This window comes from Mustela nigripes, chromosome 5, assembly GCF_022355385.1.
Source record: "Mustela nigripes isolate SB6536 chromosome 5, MUSNIG.SB6536, whole genome shotgun sequence".
NCBI classification, from domain to species: Eukaryota; Metazoa; Chordata; class Mammalia; order Carnivora; family Mustelidae; genus Mustela; species Mustela nigripes.
Window position 1 is genome coordinate 102,710,871 of NC_081561.1, and position 23,302 is coordinate 102,734,172.

General features: G+C 35.7%; 1 long non-coding RNA gene across 5 annotated transcripts in view; it reads left to right on the forward strand.

Annotated features, from left to right (window-relative positions):
- The window catches only part of LOC132018259 (uncharacterized), a 213,124-nt gene that overhangs the window by 33,513 nt on the left and 156,309 nt on the right, over nucleotides 1-23,302 (forward strand). The window contains exon 4 of one of the 5 annotated variants that reach the window (XR_009404493.1): nucleotides 18,393-18,475. The exons of the other annotated variants lie outside the window; for them this stretch is intronic. This is a non-coding gene — a long non-coding RNA (uncharacterized LOC132018259). Of the gene's footprint in view, nucleotides 1-18,392; nucleotides 18,476-23,302 lie in introns of those variants that run through there. 5 annotated transcript variants of the gene reach the window in all.

The following is a 23,302-nucleotide window of genomic DNA, read 5'->3' on the forward strand; positions in this document are numbered from 1 at the left end:
CTAGTTTTGTTTCAGGTTATTTGATGTAGCTCTCTGTTAAATTCACTGAGTAGCAGTTCATCTCTCTGTAAGAATAAATTGAGAACATTAGTAATCTATGCTACCTGTTGGTGTTCCTTGTTTACATAAGAAAAGAGAATGAAGCAGAAGGTTCCCCAAGCTAAAAAACTTTTCTTCTAAGTACTAGGACCTATTTTTAGTTTCATGATTCACTTCAAGAGCCTTTGTTATTTAGAAAGCAAATGTTAGGAGCAGAGCTGAATGTCGTAGTGTATGCAATAAAGTCTAGCTGGTATCTGTGTGCTTTTCAAACACATGAATCTGACCACCATTTTGCTGGAGGTGGGAAGTTTTTCATTGTATTCTGGTTTCTCCATAAAGAGGGTAAAATGGCAGCTGTAATTAAGAAGCAGTGCAGAATCCTGTGATAATTTTTGCAAATAATACAGGCTTATCTGTTTCGGCCTTTGCTTTTGTATATTATTAGTCTTACTGTTTTGTATTTTCTCCACTCTAACCATACACTTCAATTAACTGATTATCAAATGATCTGTTAATGTGGCATTCAAAAGATGCTTTCCACCTATAATCCAGGGGAACATACTGGATTTATATATAGATACTTTGAAAATATTTAACATTACATGCAAATTAAAATTAAATAATTGTTATTTATTGATTATTAAATAAACCAAGTATAAATGAAAATAATAGTTTGTATTAATAAATTAATATCAAAGTGCAAAGCATCTGGACAACTGAAACTCCAAAGATGAAGTACAAAGCAATGCAGGCTGAACATTTAAACTAACTACATTGACAATTCCTATTCATGTTTAAGAAAAAAGCACATTATAGAATCTTAGAGACCTTGAGAAAAGCTTATAATGAACATTTATTTCAACCTATTACCCAGTGCCAAAACCATGATTACATCATCCACATCAGAAGGTCTGTTCATCTTTCCTTGATTATTTACAAGTTATACCTCACAAAATGTGCTGAATTTTTGAGGACCTTTTATTGTTTTTGAAAATTTTCTTTATATTGAATAAAAGTTACTTTGATAATTTTTATCAAATAAACTTTGGTAATTAATTTCTCTTCAGCAGTTTTGTTCTGGCTTCTGAGGCTGCATATCTAATCTTTCTGATGTAATGGCTGCTCAGAGCTTTTAATATACAATGAATGTAGTTTCCCTATAACTCCATCCTCTGTGACCACTACCACCACCAATTTTCCAGGTTGAGCACCCCAAATTCCTTCAGTTGCTCCTTGAAAGTCATGGTTTTCAAAAATTTAGCCACTATAACAAATTATTGGCAATTGTTGACTTTATGACTTTTCATAAATCCCAAACCTTACAATATATTAACTCACAATAGAATATATGCTTCAGATATGATGTGACCAATACACAGTGCAATAAGACTTGTTTAGTCTTATTCTACATTATATATTTTTGTGAAAGCAAATTAAAATTGTTATTCTTGAGCAATATTTTAGGAAGACAAATTTCCCTCCATCTGAACTCACTTAATCCCTTAACTGCATGCTGTACCTTAATATATTTTAGGAGTAGCCCAGGACTTAAAATCAGAAGACCTGACCTTGAATCCAGCCAGCAACTTCTTAGATGTGTGACTTTGAGCTAGTTGTTTATCTTGTTTCACAGGTTATTTATTAAAAAGTGAATATGTAACACTATGGCATTTTTTGCTAGGTATTGAATAGAATATATATGTGTAAATGATAGTGTTTCATTTAGCTCTCTCATCAGCCCTATGAGGTTAGGCTATTATTAGTCACATCTCATAGACAAGCAAAGCTGTGTCTTAAGAAGGTCAGTGAATTGCCCAAGATAATCAGGCATATAGGTAAACGCTGGAGGTCAGACTCAGTTCTAATTCCAAGTTACGTTCTCTTTCAACTTAACCATTACAGGGAGTAGTAATGGGCCCATCCTGGGTTGATCGCCTATGGAACAGTCTTTGTAACAGAAGAATTGTCTGTTTAGGTGGTAGAGCCATTCCCTAGCCACTCCAAAAAGTTAAGCATTAGAACAGAGCCTTCTTTGAAGGACACTTTTTAATCTCTCAGATTGCTTCCATGGGTAAGTTTGCCATAAACATTACACATCAATGGATCATATGATTGCAAAGTTTTTGTATATAGGCATTTGGAATTTCTCTGATTCTGTAAGTGGATTGAAATGGAAACTTGGAGCATTAATAGGCATTTTAACCTTTACATTTTTTGTGAATGATGAGTTATGTGGGCAACAAAATGTTGGTATTTACTTTTTAATTAGCTTTTCTGGAATAAGCTCACCTTTTCATTTAATCTTCAAAAATTTCTTGGTTGCCTATAGTTATATGGTTTTACATTTTCTGAACCAGAGACATTATTAAAATATCCACTGATGCTTTGTGCCTTAGTGTTTTAGTTTCTTTTTTACTTTTAGTAAATTGGTAATATTTTTAAGTTTATTAGAGCTATTTTGTCTACAATGTCAATGCAGTTTTGTTCTTGTTCTTATTTTATGTGAGTTTTTTTTTGCTTTGTCTACTCACACACACATCCTTGCTTATTTTTTCGTGCTTCCCAATCCATTGTTTTTTCTTGTCCAGTGGCTATTAGCATTTTGCCTTTTTCAAAAATTACTGTCCATTTTAAATAGATTTTTAAAAAATAAATTCTTATATTTATTTTTTCTAATACTTTACTAAATGAAGAGTGTTCTGTCACATATCTAGCAACTCATTTACCAAGATTGCTTTCTCATCATCTCCCCAACGCAGGTTTTCCTCAGGATTTCACATTACCTCAAAGAATCAGAAATGACTGGACAGAAAACTTATCAGAAAAAGAAAATGGCCATTATGTAACTCCTTTTAAATTGCATTATTGGCAGTATAAGAAAAAAAATCTGTTGATGATGACATTATAACCAACTGGGAATATTGCCATTTTGATTGATAAGACTACTAGATAGTCATAAGTAGTATCAGTCCTGGAAACTGTGATTCTCAGGTTGAATCTGGAAATAAAAATCTAAAACTTCTATTATTTTTTATTTTCCTAATTCTCAGGCTGATATTTTAAAAAAATTGTAAAACAAATTTGGCTATTTGACAGTAGTAGCACCATAGTTCTAGATCATATAGTTCCACTTAAATATGATGCTTTGAGGACAAAATTTTGACACAGAGCTTAGCTATTTAAGGTGTATGATATCCTACATTTGGAGAGCATATTTTAATTTACAGATATTGCTTTGATAGTGGCAGCAACCTTAAGAGCTTTGCAAAGAGCACACCCTATTAATCCCAATTTAATGCTGAAGAAAGTGGAGGTCAGAGGGTCTGAACAACTCCCCAAAGGACAGACAGTTAATTAGAGGAAGATCCAGGTCTCTGGATTCCTAGTCCATGTTATTTCTATTTGAATTGAACCATTGTTAAATTGCTGATCCTAGAACATTTTTGAGCCAATCAAAAGTATAAATTTGTATGATTTCTTAAATGAGCTTCCTACAATAAATGTTAGTTTTTGTTGGTTTTTTTATTGGGGGAGGGGATGAAGTAGGAGGAAATAGTTGTGAATTTTATAAAAGTTGCTAATTAGTTTGAAAATATTTGGCAAGCGTGTAACTTAATTTCATGTACTCTTTCCTCCTACAAAGAAGAGTTCAGTTAATTGTGATAATTATTAAAACCAAAAAATAACAAATGGTGTTGGAAAAAAACTAGACAGTTACATGCAAAAGAAACACCACTTTCGTACACCATACACAAAAATAAATTCAAAATGCATTAAAGACCTAAATGTGAAACCTGAACCCATAAAAATCCTAGAGGAGAACACAGGCAGTAACCTCTTTGACATCAGTGATAGCAACTTCTTTCTAGATATGTCTCCTAAAGCAAGGGAGTTATGTAGTTATGAGTTAAAAATTAAGAAATTTTTATTTAATTAAGAAAATTAAGGCAAGGGAAATAAATGTAGGAATAAATTGTTGACTCTACATCAAATGAAAAAGCTTCTGCACAGCGAAGTAAATAATCAACAAAACTAAAAGGCAACCTATGGAATTGGAGGAGATATTTGCAAATGACATATCTGATAAAGGGTTATATCCAAAATCTATAAAGAACTTTTTTTTTAAGGTTTTATTTATTTATTTATTTGACAGGCAGAGATCATAAGTAGGCAGAGAGGCAGGCAGAGAGAGTAGGAAGCAGGCTCCCTGCTGAGCAGAGCCCATGCAGGGCTTGATCCCAGGACCCTGGGATCATGACCCAAGCCTAAGGCAGAGGCTTTAACCCACTGAGCCACCCAGGCACCCCTATAAAGAACTTCTAAAACTCAACACCCAAATAATGAATAATCCAATTAAAATGGGCAGAGCACACAGACTTTTTTTTCCCAAAAAATACATATAGATGGCCACCAGACACATGAAAAAATGCTCAACATCACTCATCATCAGGGAAATACTGATCAAAACTACAATGAGATATCACCTCACACCTGTTAGAATGGCTAAAATCAACAATATAAGAAACAACAAATGTTGGTGAGGATGCAGAGAAAGGGGAACCCTCATTTACTGTTGGTGAGAATGCAGACTGGTGGAGCCACTCTGGAAGACAGCATGGAGGTTCCTCAAAAAGTTAAAAATAGAACTACTCTATAATCCAGAAATTGTACTACTAGGTATTTACCCAAAGAATACAAAAATACTGATTTGAAGGCATACCTGTACCTGTACCCTGATATTTATGTTTATAGCAGCATTATTTGTAACAGCCAAATTATAGAAACAGCTCAAGTGTCCATCAACTGCTGAATGGATAAGAAGATATATCTATATCTTGGTATAGATATATCCACAGTGGAATATTGTTCTGCCATAAAAGAATGAAATCTTGCCATTTCCAATGACATGGATGAAGCTAGAGTATTATGCTAAATGAAGTAAGTCAGTCAGAGAAAGACAAATATCATATGAATTTACCTATATGTGGAATTTAAGAAACAAATGAACAAAGGGGAAAAAAAGAAAGAGAGAAAGACAAACCAAGAATAAGACTCTTAACTATAGGAAACAGACTGGTGGTTATCAGAGGGGAAGTGGGTGGGGGGATGGGTTAAATAGGTGATGGGGATTAAGGAGTGCACTTGCTGTGATGAGCACAGAGTGTTGTATGCAGGTGTTGAATCACTGTATTGTATACCTGAAATTAATATTACACTGTTTATTAACTAACTGGAATTTAAATTAAAACTTAAAAAAAAAAAAAAACAACTGAGAAGTAACAATTTCCATAAGTAAGGTCTGGATGTGTTTAGCTATACAGTAATGCAGATTAAAGTATTTTAATGAAGGTTCAACCCCAAGCAGATTTGACACCACCTTTCTGAACCATGTATCCCTAACTATGTCCAGCTAGCAATCTTTCGGAGTATCAACAGGTCTGTACCTCTGCAGAAAAAATCAGAGAAACAAATCTACTCATCATTTCTAGATTAGTCCATTTGAAATGGGTCTATGAAGTAAAAGTATCAATTTTGTGGTCAGACTTCATTATCAAAGCAGTCCATGCTGTGCTAAGAAATTTCAAAACTTACAAACCTTTGGGCTTAGCAAATGGGTATGAGGAAGATACATCATCAACCTATGTTGCCAATGAAATATTTAATCCAGATACCCACTTGCACTCTGATATTCCTGAACCCAGTTTATTTCTTTTTATATCTGAAATTCTGCTGCCTTCTGGACGCTCTATCTCTGATTGATTGCTTTTAAATTTTAGTAGTAATCAGAATGGAAAGTCAATAAACTTAATGGAATTGAGAAGGAGATTGTGGGAAGAGTTCTAATCTAGGAAATTGTCCCCATTCAGTCAGGAAATGGACATTCTTGATCTAAAGGGAATGCGTTCTCCCAATCAGGTGACAGAGATTTTGTTGCTCTGTTGCTTGAGACTCTCCCTGTGCAGTGCCTTCCCTGTAATCCATCTGCCAACTCTGTCTTCAGAGAGCAATTTTAACAAAACACTCTGACCTGCATAGAGCAGTAGAGAAACCATTAATCTTTAATCAGTTATTCAAGTGTGTCTTGCTCCTTGACCAGTAGGGTCACACATTCTCCATTCTTAATGCCAGAAAGATGTCTTTATTTGTAAACAGCATGTTCCAGGAAGCTTCATACACCTGCCGTCAATAAAGCACCACTCAGTACCTTGGAAGCTGGTGATTCAGTGGTGTTTGTTCTCTTTCTTTTATTGCTGTTTATGGAAGACTAATGTACAAAGAAAATTAAGGCCTTAAAAAGCAAAACAGTTCTGCCAATACCGCATTGATAAAAACTGTGCTACTGATCTCTGTTTGCCTCAAGGTTCACCCAGGATTCTTCTTACCTAGTTAGTCTCGGTGGAAACTCACTGATTTGGTGTTTTGAAGGACAAATTGTGCCTTATAGCCAGAGCAGGCAGAATATTATTAATGGTTAAGAGTGAGGGCTTTGAAGTAGACCACCTGCATTTGAATGCTAACAGCACAACTTACTAGCTGTATGGCCCTGGGCAAGTTCCCTAATATCTGTGCCTCAAATTCCCCATCTACAAATGGATATAATAATAGTATCTACTTAATAGGAATTGTATGAGGATTCTGTAGATTAGTAAGTGCCAAGCTCTTAAATAGTGAATAGCACATGGACCTGTCACTGTCATCATTTCAGGTGCCCAACTATCCTAGTGTTAATATATTAGAGAGGTAACACCTCTGCGTAAGCATGCTCATGGTGGCCTCTCATGGATGATGACCACAGAGGTTATAAATCATAGATCACCTCAGCTCTTCATTTAGTGTAAGCAGCACAATATACTGAAAGAGCTCTCTTCTGGAGGTGGGGGGAAAAAAAAAAACAGATTTTAGTCCATGTTTGCTATTAACTCAGGGAGGTTACTTTATCTTTCATCCCAGCTTTTTGAACTATAAAAGTAAGGAAATTTTTCCGAGTCCTATATTGACTTACTATACTACAATTACTTGACCTTTGAGGGGGAAGGAGAAAACCTACATAAACTGGAAATAATTTATTCAGTGAACATTTGCATACGTTGTGGCTTTGGAGAATGATGCCCTTCTGGAGTTACATTTTAGAAAAGGGAATTCATCACTCAATAATAGACTAACAGATAACAAGAAAATTCCAGGCTGTGCTATCAGGAAATTAACACATGGTGAAGGGACATGGAGGGAAGATTACATTAGTTTGGGTGGGAAGGAAAGTTGTCTTTGAGGTGTCTTAATTTGAGAGCTAAAGGGCAAGAATCAGCCATATAAAGACTAGTGGAAGAGCATCCCAAGCAGAGGGAACAATGGTTCAAGGCCAAAGACAGGAACTCATGTAGAATATTTGGGAACAACGGGAAAACAAAGAACATAGGAGAGAGTGGAAGGCAGGGCAGAATCCTGTAATCTTCATAGTCATGGTAAGGAATTAAGGTTTTATCCTTAATATGATGGAAGCCACTGGGCTGTTTTAAACAGGGGGGATTGATGACTCTTTCTGATTTATAGTTTATAGTATATATTTTAAATGGAGACTGGTTCTAGAAACCTCACTGAAAGAGGAAGTTATAATTTCCTGACTAGAGGAATGAATTGATTACTTATTAATTCATTGGTTATGAGTTTTTATCTCAATTTAGATCTTCAATGAGAACATTTGGGAAGGTCCTATGATTCACAATTGACTCCTTTAATATTGGAAAAATAAGAATCAAAATATTTTCTCACCGTGAGTTTGGAGGTATGACAGATTACAGCTGTGAAAACCTTTTGGGTTTCTTTAAGGATAATGTATCCCACACATTTCTGATTCAATGTTATGAAGTGTTCCAGATTCCTGGGGGAGTTGTGGGGGGAAAGTCAAGGAATTGACATCTGCATTATCTGCATTATCTTCACATCTGCCTTAGCAAGTCATTAAAAATATAGACTCAGGAGTCAAACTATCAAGTCAGTATTTCTGCAATGCTGAAAAAATTACATAACCCTATTTGTAAAATGGTAAAATGGTAATGATAATAGTACCTAACTCATAAAGTTACTGTGACTATTAAATAAAGCCCATATAAAGTGCTAAGAACAGTAACTTGTCCTTATTAGGTGCCCAGTTAATAACCACTAGTCCTTTTGGGATCTCCAACTTGCCAACCCCATTCCTATTGTGGGGGACTCCAATAGTGCTGTGTTTGTGGATGTCCCACCATCCACTGTGGAAGCTGGGGACATGGTTTTCTCTCTCTCCCACCTCTGGCAACCAAATATATGTGACCTAATCTAGATCAGAATTAATATGGTACAAAGATGATGGCATTACTTGATTTTATTCACATTTACGTTGTTGTTGCTACTTTTTTTTAATTATGATATATTAGTCACCATACACCAATGTTATAGTACATCATTAGCTTTATGTAGTGTTCCATGTTTCATAGTTTGCATGTAACACATGCAATCTGTTCCCTCCTTAATACCCATCACCAGGTTCACCCATTCCCCCACCCTCCCAACCTTCTAAACCCTCAGTTTGTTTCCTAGAGTCCATAGTTTCTCATGGTTCTTCTCCCACTCTAATCCCACCCCCCAACTTCATTTTTCCCTTCCTTCTCCTAATGTCCTCCATGCTATTCCTTATTTTCCACAAATAAGTGAAGCCATGTGATAATTGACTTTCTCTGGTTGACTTATTTCACTTAGCATAATTTCCTCTAGTCCCATCCATGTTGATGCCAAAGTTGAGTATTCATCCTTTCTGATGGCTGGGTAATATTCCATTGCATATATAGACTGCATCTTCTTTATCCATTTGTCTGTTTAAGGGCATGTTGGCTCTTTCCACAGTTTGGCTATTGTGGACATTGCTGCTGTGAACATTGGGGTACAGGTGGCCCTTCTTTTTACTACATCTGTATCTTTGGGGTAAATACCCAGCAGTGCAATTGCTGGGTCATAGGGTAGCTCTATTTTTAATGTCTTGAGGAATCTCCACACTGTTTTCCAAAGTGGCTGCACCAACTTGCATTCCCATTAACAGTATAAGAGGCTTCTCCTTTCTCCACAACTTCTCCAACACTTGTTTCTTATCTTGTCAATTTTTGCCATTTTAACCGGAATGAGGTGGTATCTCAATGTGGTTTTGATTTTGAATCTTCCTGATGGCTAATGATGATGAACGTTTTCTCCTGTGTCTGTTAGCCATTTGTATGTCTTCTTTAGAGAAGTGTCTGTTCATGACTTCTGCCCAGTTTTTTACTTGATTATTTGTTTTTCGGCTGTTGGGTTTGAGAAGTTCTTTATAGATCTTGGATATCAGCCAAATGAAAGTTTGTAGTGTCATTTGCAAATATATTTTCCCATTCCCTGGGTTATCTCTTTGTTTTGTTGATTGTCTCCTTATCTTGATGAAGTCTCAAAAGTTCATTTTAGCTTTTGTTTTCCTTGCCTTTGGAGATGTGTTTTGAAAGAAGTTGCTGTGGCTGATGTCTAAGAGGTTACTGCCTATGTTCTCCTCTAGGATTTTGATGGATTCCTGTCTCACATTGAGGTCTTTCATCCATTTTGAGTTTATCTTTGTGTATTGTGTAAGAGAATGGTCGAGTTTCATTCTTCTGTATATAGATGTCCAATTTTCCCAGTACCATTTATTTAAGAGACTTTTTTCCATTGGATATTTTTTCCTGCTTTGTCGAAGATTAATTGACCACAGAGTTGAGAGTCTGTATCTGGGCTCTCTATTCTGTTCCATTGATCTGTGTGTCTGTTTTTGTGCCAATACCATTCTGTTGGTGATCACAGCTTTGTATTACAGCTTGAAATTAGGCAACGTGATGCCCCAGCTTTGTTTTTCTTTTTCAGCTTTTCCCTGATGATTCAGTGTCTTTTCTTGGTTTTATATAAATTTTATGATTGTATGTTCTAGTACTTTGAAAAATGCCGTTGGTATTTTGATCACGATGGTGTTGACAGTATAGATTGGTCTGGGCAGCATAGACATTTTATCAATGTTTATTCTTCTGATCCATGAGCATGGAATGATTTTCCATCTTTTTCATGTCTTCTTCAATTTGTTTCATGAGTGTTCTGTAGTTCCTCAAGTATAGATTCTTAACTTCTTTGGTTAGGTTAATCCCAAAGTATCTTATGGGTTTTGGTGCTATTATACGTGGAATCAACTCTCTAATTTCTCTTTTTACAGTTACATTGTTATTGTATAAGAAGGCAACTGATTTCTGTGTATTGACTTTGTATCCTGCCACATTACTGAATTGCTGTATGAGTCTAATAATTTGGGGATGGAGTCTTTTGGGTTTTCCATATGAAGTATCATGTCATCTGCAAAGAAACCCGAATATACAAACTTTACCCCTTAAAGATCTGAAAAATCAACAGCAAATTAAACCTAAACCATGCATGAGAAGGGAAATAATTAAGATTAGAGCAGAGATCAATAGATTATAAACCAGAAATACAGTAGAGCAGATCAACCAAAATAGAAGCTAGTTCTATGAAAGAATTAATAAGATTGATAAACAACTGGCCAGACTTATCTAAAAGAAAAGAGAAAGGGCCCAAATTAATAAAATTATGAATGAAAGGGGAGAGATCACAACTAACACCAAGGAGATAAATAACGATTATCAGAAATTATTATCAGCAGTTATATGACAATAAATTAAGCAACATGGAAGAAATGGGTACATTCCTGGAAACCTAGAAACTACCAAGACTGAAACAGGAAGAAATTGACAACCTGAATAGACAGTTAACCAGTAACGAGATTGAAGCAGTGATCAAAAGTCTCCCAAAAACCGAGAGACCAGGGCCTGATGGATTTCCAGGGGAATTCTACCAAAGATTCAAAGAAGAAATAATACCTATTCTCTTAACGCTGTTTCAAAAAATAGAAACAGAAGGAAACTTCCAGACTCTATGAGGCCTGCATGACCTTGATCCCAAAACCAGGCAAAGACCCCATCAAAAAGGAGAATTTCAGACCAATGTCCCTGGTGAATATGGATGCCAAAATTCTCAAGATCCTAGCTAATAGGATCCAACAGTACTTTAATAGGATTATCTACCAGGACCAGATGGGTATTATCCCTGGGATGCAACGGTGGCTCAGCATTCACAAATCAGTATGATAGAACACGTAAGTAAGAGAAGAGACAAGAACCACATGGTCCTATCAATTGATGCAGAAAAAGCATTTGAGAAAATAAAGCATCCTTTCCTGAATAAAACTCTTCAGATTATAGGAATAGAGGGAACATTCCTCAATTTCATAAAATCCTTCTGTGAAGAACCACAATGAATATAATTCTCAATGATAAGGCTCTCAGCCTTTCCCTTAAGATCAGGAACACGACAAAGATGCCTACTCTCGCCACTATTGTTATTGCTAAATGAAAGGTTTTGTGCTCTCTTCCATCACCAGCATTACTCTTACTGTCTCAAGATGCTTGCTACCTACCTATATTTTCCAAGTTCAGTCTTCCAGCCTCCACTGATACCATAAGCTCCATGAATATCCAACCAATTCATTCCTCTTGGTTTTAGTAGCTAGGGTCAGTTTTAATTGCAAATAAACCACTCCTAATTAATACAGGCTAGAATCTTGCCTCTGGTTCTCCTTCTAGCATCTTCCTCTCACCCCCTGGATTTTAATATGGTTGAACTGGCAGATAAAAACTAGTGATACTACCAGAGCTGCCCAGTCTTCCCAGCTAATGATAAACCCAAAGCCCAGAATGCTATACAGTAGAAAGTTTTGTTTGTTTGTTTGTTTGTTTTTCATTAAGGACACTTTCACTAAACCCTTCCTCCTCCAAGTAGTAGAAGGACAGATCCCTTCCACTTTCATATTCCTACCACACATAGTTTGGATATAACGATAGCACTGACCACAATGTGTTTTGTATTAGAATTATTTGAGTATGTTCTGTTTCTCCTCTGGATTGATAGCACTAGACAGCAGTAATCACTCATTACTTTTAAATTAATATATAATGTACATTTCACTAATCATCTTTAAGAATAAAAATGCTGTAGATAATTCCTAAGGCTCTATTTGACAATTAGGTTTTTTTTTTTTTAAGATTTTTATTTATTTATTTGACAGAAATCACAAGTAGATGGAGAGGCAGGCAGAGAGAGAGAGAGAGGGAAGCAGGCTCCCCGCTGAGCAGAGAGCCCGATGCGGGACTCGATCTCAGGACCCTGAGATCATGACCTGAGCCGAAGGCAGCGGCTTAGCCCACTGAGCCACCCAGGCGCCCCGACAATTAGTTTTAATCCTGGTCTCCTTCACTCCCCTGGGCTAACCAGTCATCAGGTTGATGTAGGGCCATCAGTGATGGCTGCCAGACTGTCACTGAATAACCTGCCTCCAGTAGGAATAACACTCTTGCCACTGTGCAGTAGGGAGACCTACTTTGAAGGGTATTCTTCCAGGGTTGTTTCCTATGCATCTAATGCTTATGGAGAAAATACGTAGTTTTGTGTGTGTTTACATAGAGTACTATACTGAATGTTTCACTTTGTATAGTTTTCCTCTAACATCAAAGGTCTTCGACACTTTTCCACATACAAACCTACCTCACTCTTTACAAAAAATGGATGATTTTCCATTGTATGGATATCTCATAGTTTATTTTGCCAGTCTCTTATTGATAGACATCAGGTCATTATTATAGATAGTACTTCAGTGAACATATTGGTACATGTCCCCTTTGGTTCAAATGTACGTTCTAAGCTAGATAAGAATCACTGGTTTTCCCATTCATATTGTGTCCCCATCACATTGTCCAGCACAAAATCTGACTTGCAGTGAACCCTTCGTAGATACTTCTTTTTAGACTGATTTGAATGATCCCAGCACACAACCTCTTCTAGGTTTTTTTCCCCAAATGGAAATCCAGTGCAGAGACAAAGTGAGATGAGACCCCTAATGCCTATGCTAAGAACAAAGGAATCTTCTTAATTCTGGAGAAATCTGGGAAGTCTTTTTACTACAGGGCATAATCAAGTCCAGTATTAATCATTGTTTTCAAAGGACCCTATTGAAACAGAGAGAAAACAAAATTTAAATGAGCCTCAAAAAGATACTTCATAAAAGCAAGCAGAGTCATTTCTATATAGCAACCAAACTTATCAACATCTCCTTTTTTGTTGCCCAAATACCTACTATTTGCAGATGAAAAAATTGTTGTCTCCTTCATGAACAGTTAATGATATTTATATAATGCCCTTCTGCTTCACAACTTCCATACACTTCATGTGACTTCATTTATTCACAACAGAGGTATGTTAATAGCAAATGCTGAATGATGAATTATTTCTCACGGGAAAGATAGTTAATTTCACTGACCCTCCCCCACCTCATGTGTCATGATTCAGTGCATCACCCTGTATGAGGAAGCAGACCTATGGAGAGGAACCACAAAAAAGCCAAATCAATTCAAAGCTCTGTGATCCAAAGCTAAGGTCATTTTTAATGGAATATAAGGGCGCTCCAGGGCTTTAGTTATTATAGCACAGTCACATGTCACTGTGCCCTCAACTGTAATTAGAGCATGATAATACCATCCTAGGATTTTTTTTTAAGTGGCATTGAAAGCTGAGAGGGATGAAAAAGATCTACATTTCAAGTAAGTACCAAGATTTAAAAATAACAATAATAAATGCAACACTGATGGAAACAATACATTGTGTTTCTTCTATGGCAGTGTCTTTTACTTTGCTCCTTCTTCTAGTCACCAGATGCAAAGTATCCTTCCTTTAAATAATGTTGATTTTAATGAGTTTATTATTGCAGAGTTTCAGTTAGCAATCATGAAGTCATTCCTTATTTTAATGGTTATATAGTTTGTGAACTTCCTGGTAGTATCATACCATGCATTTCTTCGGAGCAGCAGCAGAAATGTTGATGGGAACTGGATCCCTCAGTATCAGATTCAGTATCAGTATCAGATTCTGTAGCATTTTTTTTAACCTTTTATTTTACAGTAACTCTAGACTCACAAAAAGTGCAAAAATAGTAGAGTTTTCATATACTTTTCAGGCAGCTTTCCCCAATGTTGACACCTTACTGATTACTATCAAAACTAGGAAACTGACATTTGTTTTGCTATTAACTAAACAGCAGACCTTATTAGGATTTCACCAGTTTTTATAGAAACTCATTTATGTGCATTACATGTGTGTATTTGTGTGCAATTCTGTCCAATTTTATCACATGCATAGATTTGTGTAACCATTACCCCAGTCAGAACATAGACCTATTCCAGTACCACAAAGAAAATTCTTCATGTCCTTTAACAGTAACACTCTTACCTCTAATTCTGACTTTTAGAAATCACTGATCCATTCTCCAAATCTCTAATTTGGCACTTAAAGAATGTTAAATAAATAGAATCAAACAATGTGCCATTTTTTGTGATTGGTGTTTTTCATTTAGCACAACACCCATAAGATCCATCTAAGTTGTTGCATGTATTAATATATCGTTCATCTTAGTTGCTGAATAGTATTCCACTGAATGAATGTGCCATACTTTATTCATTTCTCTGCCAGTTGAAAGGACTTTGGAGTTGTTTCTACTACTTAGTTACTACAAATAAATCTGCTATAAATATATACAGGTTTTTGTGTGAGAATGTAAATTTTTATTTCCGTAGGACAAACACACCCAGGAATGTGATTACTGGATCATTTGATGAGATTTTAATACATTTATAGTTCTCAATGACTATAAACATTCTTGCATAAGCTTTATTTATGAATGTTTTCAATTATTTATTTGAGATAAAAATTAGAATTGCTGGGGCACCAGGGTGGATAAATCATTAAGTGTCTGACTTTGACTCAGGTCATGATCCCAGGGTCCTAGGATTGAGCCCCATGTGGGGCTCTCCATTCAGCTGGGAGTCTGCTTCTTCCTCTCCCTCTGCCTCTGCCCCTCCCCCCATTCATGCATGCGTGTGTGTGCTCACTCTCTCTCAAATAAATAAATAAACTCTTTACAAAATTAGAATTGGTATGTCAAGGGGATATACAATTTTTAAATGCTTTCAATAAATATTTTGTTATCAGGAAAAGTTATGCTAATTTCTAATCATTCCCACTAGAATTATGTGAGCAGATCCATTCTCCAATTTCACAAATATATGAGTATTATCCTTTTTAACAGCTGCCAGCCTGAAAGTCCAAAGTTGATGTCTTGTTTTAATTTGCATTTTGATCACTTATAAGAAAAGCATTTCTATTGAACACTTGCATTTCTTTGTGAATTTCTTATGTATGTCTTTTGCCTGCTATTATATAAGGATTTATTTTTTTCTTACTGATGCCAAATATTTATGTGAGTGTATTTATACATATAAAGGGATGTCATATTGCCATTTGTGCTACAAATATTTTCAAATATTTCAGTATGATCTTTTTTGAAGCTTTCCATTGTATACTGCCATAGAGTTTTTTTGGAGGAAGTCAAGGAAGTAAAATTTCCAAATGCGTCCCAAACCTGAGAGTCTATTGAAATGAATGTGAAGGTTTCTTGCTGTTGCCTTCTCACATCCTTAGTTAAGAAATTAACCCTTATACTTCACTATTTTGTTGGATCAGAGAGACAAGAACATTCTCTTATTTATAGTTAAAATTTAAAAAAAAATTTCTCTCATAAGGAAAAAGAGGCAATTTTATATGGTATTTTTCTGTCAGAAGGCATTTTGGCAGAAATTATATAAATTCATATATGTCATGTTATATGACTATAAAATAATGTAAGCTCAAAAATAAGTAATTTGGAAAGAAAAAGAAGAAAGGAAGAAAGAAAGAAAGAAAGAAAGAAAGAAAGCAAGCAAGCTAAACATTTCTAAAATCCAGCAATTAAACAAATCCTGAATAGTTCAGTTTATTTCCTTCCAATCTTTTAAAATTTTGTTTATGCACACAGATACCCCATACACTTTACCTGTTCAAAATTTAGGTCATAACTCTTACCATCATTTTATATCCATCTTTTTACCATTCTGAGCATTTTCTTATGACATTAAGTATTATTTGTAGATAATGGTGTTTAATGATTAGACATTATTTTATAGTCAACTTATAAAACAAGTTCTTACGTACATAAATATGTGTCTGTTTATATATGTATATTTTTTTCTTCATTTGCTACTAGAATTGTAGGCATTAGGAAGGGCATACATACCATTTTCTTTAAGAGAAATTTTACCCAAGGCAATGATTTTTATTGTCTTATAGTGTTATATGATTTCTAGGCACAAAATTATCAAGGGATGCTGGATGGAAAAGGTAATTTATATTAAGTAAATTTATATTAATTAAAAATTTTACAGAAGAAAAAAATTATATAGAATTCTATAAAATTGAAATATTCTAAGACTTTAAATAGAAGCCAATCCTTGTCAAGATAGAATAATAATTATTAAAGTAATAGAAATAATTCCTACTATTTCTATAGTATCTTTTATTTTTAAGCCCCTTGCACATACAGCAGTTCATTTTCTTTTCTTAGTACCCCAGGGAGAGCTTTGTGTCCACCATCCACTCCCCTGTAAAATTTTAGCACCATGCAGACTGAAGTACAGACATTTAAAACTCTAAAATATACTGCATATTCAGTTTCAGGGTTGACTCAATGTGATTAATAAATTTACAGTCTATGGGACGCCTGGGTGGCTCAGTTGGTTAAGTGGCTGCCTTGGGCTCAGGTCATGATCCCAGCGTCCTGGGATCGAGTCCCCCATTGGGCTCCTTGCTCAGCAGGAAGCCTGCTTCTCCCTCTGCCTCTGACTGCCACTCTGTCTGCCTGTGCTCCCTCTCTCTGACCAAAAAATAAAAAAATAAAAAAAATACAGTCTATGGTTAACCCAATATCCTTCAGAAAAACACTTTGAATACATAAAGAGGAGCATTGTGACAGCAATTTTTGACTGTTTTATAGTCTAATAATTTTTTGTAAGAAAGGAGATATTTTTTAAAGATTTTTATTATTTATTTGAGGGGGAGAGGGGCAGAGGGAGAGAGAGAAGCTAAAACAAACCTCCTGCTAAGCCCAGAGCCAGCATGAGGCTAGATCCCAGGATCATGACCAGAACCCAAATCAAGAGTCAGCCACGCAAGTGCCCCAGGAAGGGAGATTTTATTCTTTGTTACACATTAAAAGAGTCAGTTAACAAATAATTAGGAATGAGTAGCAATGAGAAAAGCATTCAGAAAATGAGCCAATAAAAAAGATAAAGTTAGAACTAGTTATCATGACCTAATTAATATGATGCTGATTCCTGGGATTTAATGATTGTTTGATCAGTGATATAAATGCTAACAAATAGAATAGATTTTTCCCCCAGGATTTTTTTGTTTTGTTTTGTTTCAATTTTTATTCTAAAGTTTTATATCAGGGTACGTTCATTATAAGGTCTAATGAAATAACATACTCTGCCATAGGCAGCTAATAAAAGCAGTTTAGAAACAGGATACCTAACATTTTCTCCTGCTCAATCAGTCTGCCACACTGCTCTATATTTAGTTCTAGTCTTTACATTTTGTTTCCATAAAATAAATTATCATTGTAAAGAGTAAAAAGTAAAGCAATTGGATTTAATTAAAAAGTAACAACTTTTCCATTCTTCCATACCAAATCTACTCCTCTGCTGTAATCACTACTAAAAAATAGTTCGGGAGAAAAAAAAAAGTTGTATGTGTATTGCACCACGATTTTATGTAAGCGTCTGTGTGTGTGTGTGTTCCTCTGTTCCTTTTCACAAAAATCAATCATACTATTCACATTGTTCTATAATCTAAGTTTTTAAAATATGTAACAATATATGATAGACATTTTTACTTGCCAGAGCATATTAGTCTACTTCATTTTCCCTTCCCACCATATTTATCTCATTTTAAATTGTGCAACTATACATAAATATACTTTTTTTTAATAAAATCTGTTACAGTTTTCACTACTACCTATCCAGGACATGCATGAGGAAAGATAATGTCATTAGAGACTCCACATTATGAACCAATTTTTTCCTCCTTCCTCTACTTCTCTACCTATGCTTTCTCGGTATATTGTATATTACACTCTAGCACAGGTGGCAAGTATAAATGCGTGACATTATTAACTGTAAAAACGATGGATTTCCAGGAAAAAACAATGCACTGTTGAGGCTAAATCTCAACCAGAATTGCACATTATTTTGTTTCATTGGTACCAATATGAAGCATTCTGGGCGTGGTCCCACTTCCTACCATTTTTTCCTCATACATACGTATCTTTCTCCTGACAGCTGTCTCTTACCAAAATCACATCCAGAGCTAGAGCAAACTCTGTAAGTAGAAACCCTAATAAGAAAATATTATGGAACTCTGCATTTCTCCTTTATACAACTAAAAATAAACCAAAAATAAACCTCTAAATAAATATTATATGTATTTCTGGATTTTGTAGAGTTTGTTGTACTTTTCTCCTTCTTTATAATGTTTGTGATTTATTGTCTTAAAATTTTAAAGCAATTTCCTTTTTATATCTAATTTTATGTATTTATACCTAATGCCTTTTTATATCTAATTTTGTATTCATGATTTTGTCTTCTTTAAAGAAGGCCTCATAAACTCCATAGAACTTAGATATATCTCTATTATTTTTCTTGTACCTATACATATTTTACAGATATTTCCAGATATATTGAATATTTATTTATAAATATAATTTTAAAAAGAAAAGTGAAGGCTTTTGCCTTAGAACTGCTGATCTTTCTCTGCTGTTCTATTCTATTCCAGTTCTAGGTTTGTTTCGGTCCTCATGCCTGTTTTTATCCTATACTTAGTTATCTGTTTCTTATTTTTCCTTCTTACTCACCTATCATCCCATCATACCTCTCAATGCACAATCTTCCTTCTTCTTATTCCTTTAAGTCCCAATTTTCTATTCCTCTGGAAAATCATCTTTAGTGAAAAAAATACCTGCCTGTCTCTGAAATCTTGGCCGCCACTTGACTTCCCTGAAACTTTGGAACCTTCTGTTGCCTTCTTGAAGTCAATACACCCCTCACCTTTCAGATCTGAGGCAGATACTTCCCGCAGGATGTCTTTGACAGCAACTTTCTACCATATTGCCTACTGCTGAGCACTCCCCTTCCCACTAGTCTCACCGCACTTCAGTCTCCACGGCTTTTATGGGAGTTTGCCCATTTCTGATCTGGTCTTAAGGAGAATACCAGTCCCTCCCTTCTCAGAGGAAGTGTAATGGAAAGATTGATTAATCGCCTCTCTCCTACCTGCCTTATTTTCCGTGAATACTACCTATACCATCTGCTTTTGTAGGCTCTAAACTTGAGTCCACTTTGATGTCACCTTCTCTGTTGCCTCCTACATCCAGACTAGTCTTGCCAATATTTTGTTTTTCCTTCCATTTAATTTCATCTACACTTCCATCACTTGTTTTCAAACATTTATTGACAACAATTTAATGATGATGATTATTTTTATTATATCTTTCTCTGATCCAGACACTGTGCTAAGTGTTTTGTCTTTATATTTTACTTAACTGTCACAAAAACATGATGAGAAAGATACTATGTTACTCTTCTTTTTGTTTTGTTTTGTTTCGTTTTGGTATGAGAAATGCAGGTTTAAAGATATGAGTAACTAGCCAAAGGTCAAACATCAGGATATTTGCCAGGAGTATCCTAAATATAATTCTGTCAGTCACGCCACTATTTTTTTTTTATTTGCCTAATCTATTACTTCCATATTTCTATATATTAACTTTTCAATAGCTTTTCAGTGTCTGCATAATAGAGTTCAAACTTAATTACATTAACCCTATAGTTAAACTCTCTCTGTGTACTTTGTGTATCCATGCTTTTCTCTAATTATCTTAGAGATATCTAATTATCTCTCTTAATTATCTAACCTTAATTTAATAATTCTCATCCATCTTTCAAAGCATTTCTCAGATCTCATTTTCTTTATGAAGCCATTCTCAAGCCTCCAACCCATAACCATTTCTTTAATTCTTTAACAGTTCTCATATGCTATTTTATTTATTCATTTATTACTTCTTCCTGTGATCATGTTTTTCTCCCCAGTTACTCTGCAACATCTCTAAAAGTAGGTTTTAAAGGTCTTACATGTCTTTTTATTTTTTATAACACTTATCAAGATATCTATTGTATAGTAGGAGCTCAATAATTATATGTTGATTGATTTCCTAAATTTTCTACAGCAAACTGTCGAGTCTTATTTTAGTAATTCACAACAGAGATATGTAAATTAATTTGAAGAGTTTTTAATTGTGGTGTTGTGGCACATTTCTTTGTACCAGACAACCCTTCAGTGATATTTCTCACTTGTAGCTAGTCATGCCCCCTGAGGCCACTCAAAAATAGTTTAACACTAGGGACTGAGTTGTAGTGTCAGATGTTCTAAAGTCCCCAGAATGTCTTTGTCACTATTTCTTAGAAAGAAAATTGAAACTATTGTTGAAAAGGAGCATAAGACTAAAAGAAGATAAAAAGTGCAGTGAACCTGAAAACAACCCAAAGGACCATTTTTATGGATGCTAGAGCAAACACATCATTGTGCTTTGAGTAGCTTTCAGCCTCACAAAAGACTTTGAGAAGACTTGGTCACTAAAAATCAGGACTATGCAAAGGGAAAGGGAATAGCTAAAGGGGCCAGGAGATTGTGTCGTTAACTCCCATTTCTTAATTCTTTTCACACACTTATAATCACTGCAAAGGCAGTCATACTTTTGTTTCAGTGAGACCATCGGGTTGATAGGGATGGGTAGTTGGCCCTTGGGAATTTCCATCCTGTAGCTACACCAATATAGTAATCTATAGGAAGTTGATGCTTTCTTTTTTTGCTTACCTAAGCAGTGTGAATACAAGCATTTTTAGAAAACTTGTTAATTTTATTAACCCAAAACATATATGAAGTAAAAATACTAGCAAATTCAACTTCCAAATGAGTCCATAATTTACCTTACAGGTCATAGTATTGCCATTGAACCCTTTCTAGATAGACTTTGGGAGCTGTTTTCAGTGAATGGGCAAATCTGTTGTCATCCATATCACTTGCCTTGCAATACCTCTTGAAGAGGAAACATATTCTGTTCCACATTCACTTTATAAAAATTGTATCTTTTTGGCGGAGAAGTAGCAGATGACAGATGCTGACAGATGCTGGAGAGGATGTGGAGAAAGGGGAACCCTCCTACACTGTTGGTGGGAATGCAAGCTGGTGCAACCTCTCTGGAAAACAGCATGGAGGTTCCTCAAAATGTTGAAAATAGAACTGCCCTATGACCCAGCAATTGCACTATTGGGTATTTACCCTAAAGATACAAACGTAGTGATCCAAAGGGGCACGTGTACTCGAATGTTTATAGCAGCAATGTCCACAATAGCCAAACTATGGAAAGAACCTAGATGTCCATCAACAGATGAATGGATCAAGAAGATGTGGTATATATACACAATGGAATACTATGCAGCCATCAAAAGAAATGAAATCTTGCCATTTGCGACAACATGGATGGAACTAGAGCGTATCATGCTTAGCGAAATAAGTCAAGCAGAGAAAGACAACTATCATATGATCTCCCTGATATGAGGAAGTGGTGATGCAACATGGGGGCTTAAGTGGGTACGAGAAGAATAAATGAAAGAAGATGGGATTGGGAGGGAGACAAAACATAAGTGAGTCTTAATCTCACAAAACAAACTGAGGGTTGCTGGGGGGAGGGGGCTTGGGAGAAGGGGGTGGGATTATGGACATTGGGGAGGGTATGTGCTTTGGTGAGAGCTGTGAAGTGTGTAAACCTGGTGATTCACAGACCTGTACCCCTGGAGATAAAAATATATGTTTATAAAAAATAAAAATTATTAAAGACAAAAAAAAAATTGTATCTTTTTGGAGTCACCAACTTCCTTCCAGACCACTGTTCCACTGTCATTGAAAATCCCATTTGTTTGTAAGCTCATACCATCTGGATTCCCATATTTCTTCATTTTTCTCTGTCACCTCTTCCTGGTCACCTCACCATAGTCCTAGGACACCTGACTCTCACCATTTTACTCATTTTACTCTCTTTTTACTCTGTTCCTTAACCGTTTAATCTGAGAAATGGCCCAACCAACAACCTACTCTCAATTTCCTCAATTTCAATGGCTTTTATTTCCATTTATGTTTAAAAAAATATATATATGGTCACCTGGAGCTCCTTTACTTTTTAATTCTCACCTCAGAAGTTCCCTTTTGTGCCCATAGCTTTCCATGCTGGCTCCCTCTCCACTATTCTATATTGTCTCAGAATTCTCTAGAGAAACAACATACAGTATGTGGTTGGAGGAAGGATGTATGGATAGATAAGTATGTAGGTCTGTCTATTTTAAGGAATTAATTCATGCAGTTGTGGAGGCTGATTAAGTCCAAACTATGGAGGGTAGGTGTCTTAGTCCATCAAGGTTGCTATAACAAAATAGCTTATAAACAACAGAAATTTATTGCTTAGAGTTCTGGAGGCTAGGAAGTCCAAGATCAAGGTGCCAGCATTCTTAGGATGGTCCTCTTCCTGGCTCTTAGCCAGTGCCGCCTTGCTGTGTTCTCACACAGTAGAAGGGGCTAGGAATCTCTGTGGGGTCTCCTTTATAAAGCACTAATCCCATCATGAAGACTGTACCCATGTGATCTAAGCATCACCTAAACACCTCGCTTCTTAAAACCATCATCTTTGTAATTAGGATTTCAACTAATAAATTAGGGAGTGGACAGCACAAACAGATGACACCAGTAGGACAGCAGGCTGGAAACACAGGGAATAGTCACAGTTTAAGTCTAAGACAGCTTGCTGTCAGAATTCCCTCTGCCTTGGGGAGGCATCTTTTTATTAAGGCCTTTGACTGATTGGATGAAACCAACCCACATTATGGAGGGCAATCTGCTTTACTCAAAGTTCACTAATCTAAATTTTAATGCCATCCCCCAAAAATGCCTTCACAGAAAGGCATTACAATAGTGTTTGATTAGAAATAGGGTACCATGGCCTAGACAAGTTAACACATAAAAGGTAGCATAACACACATAACCGAAGTCTGCCCTTTGAACTCACCAAGGCTTCTGTTAGCCCACAAGCTCCTATTAATCAGTTCCAGTTTGGCTTTGCTTCTTTCCCTTTCTTTTTTTTTTTTTT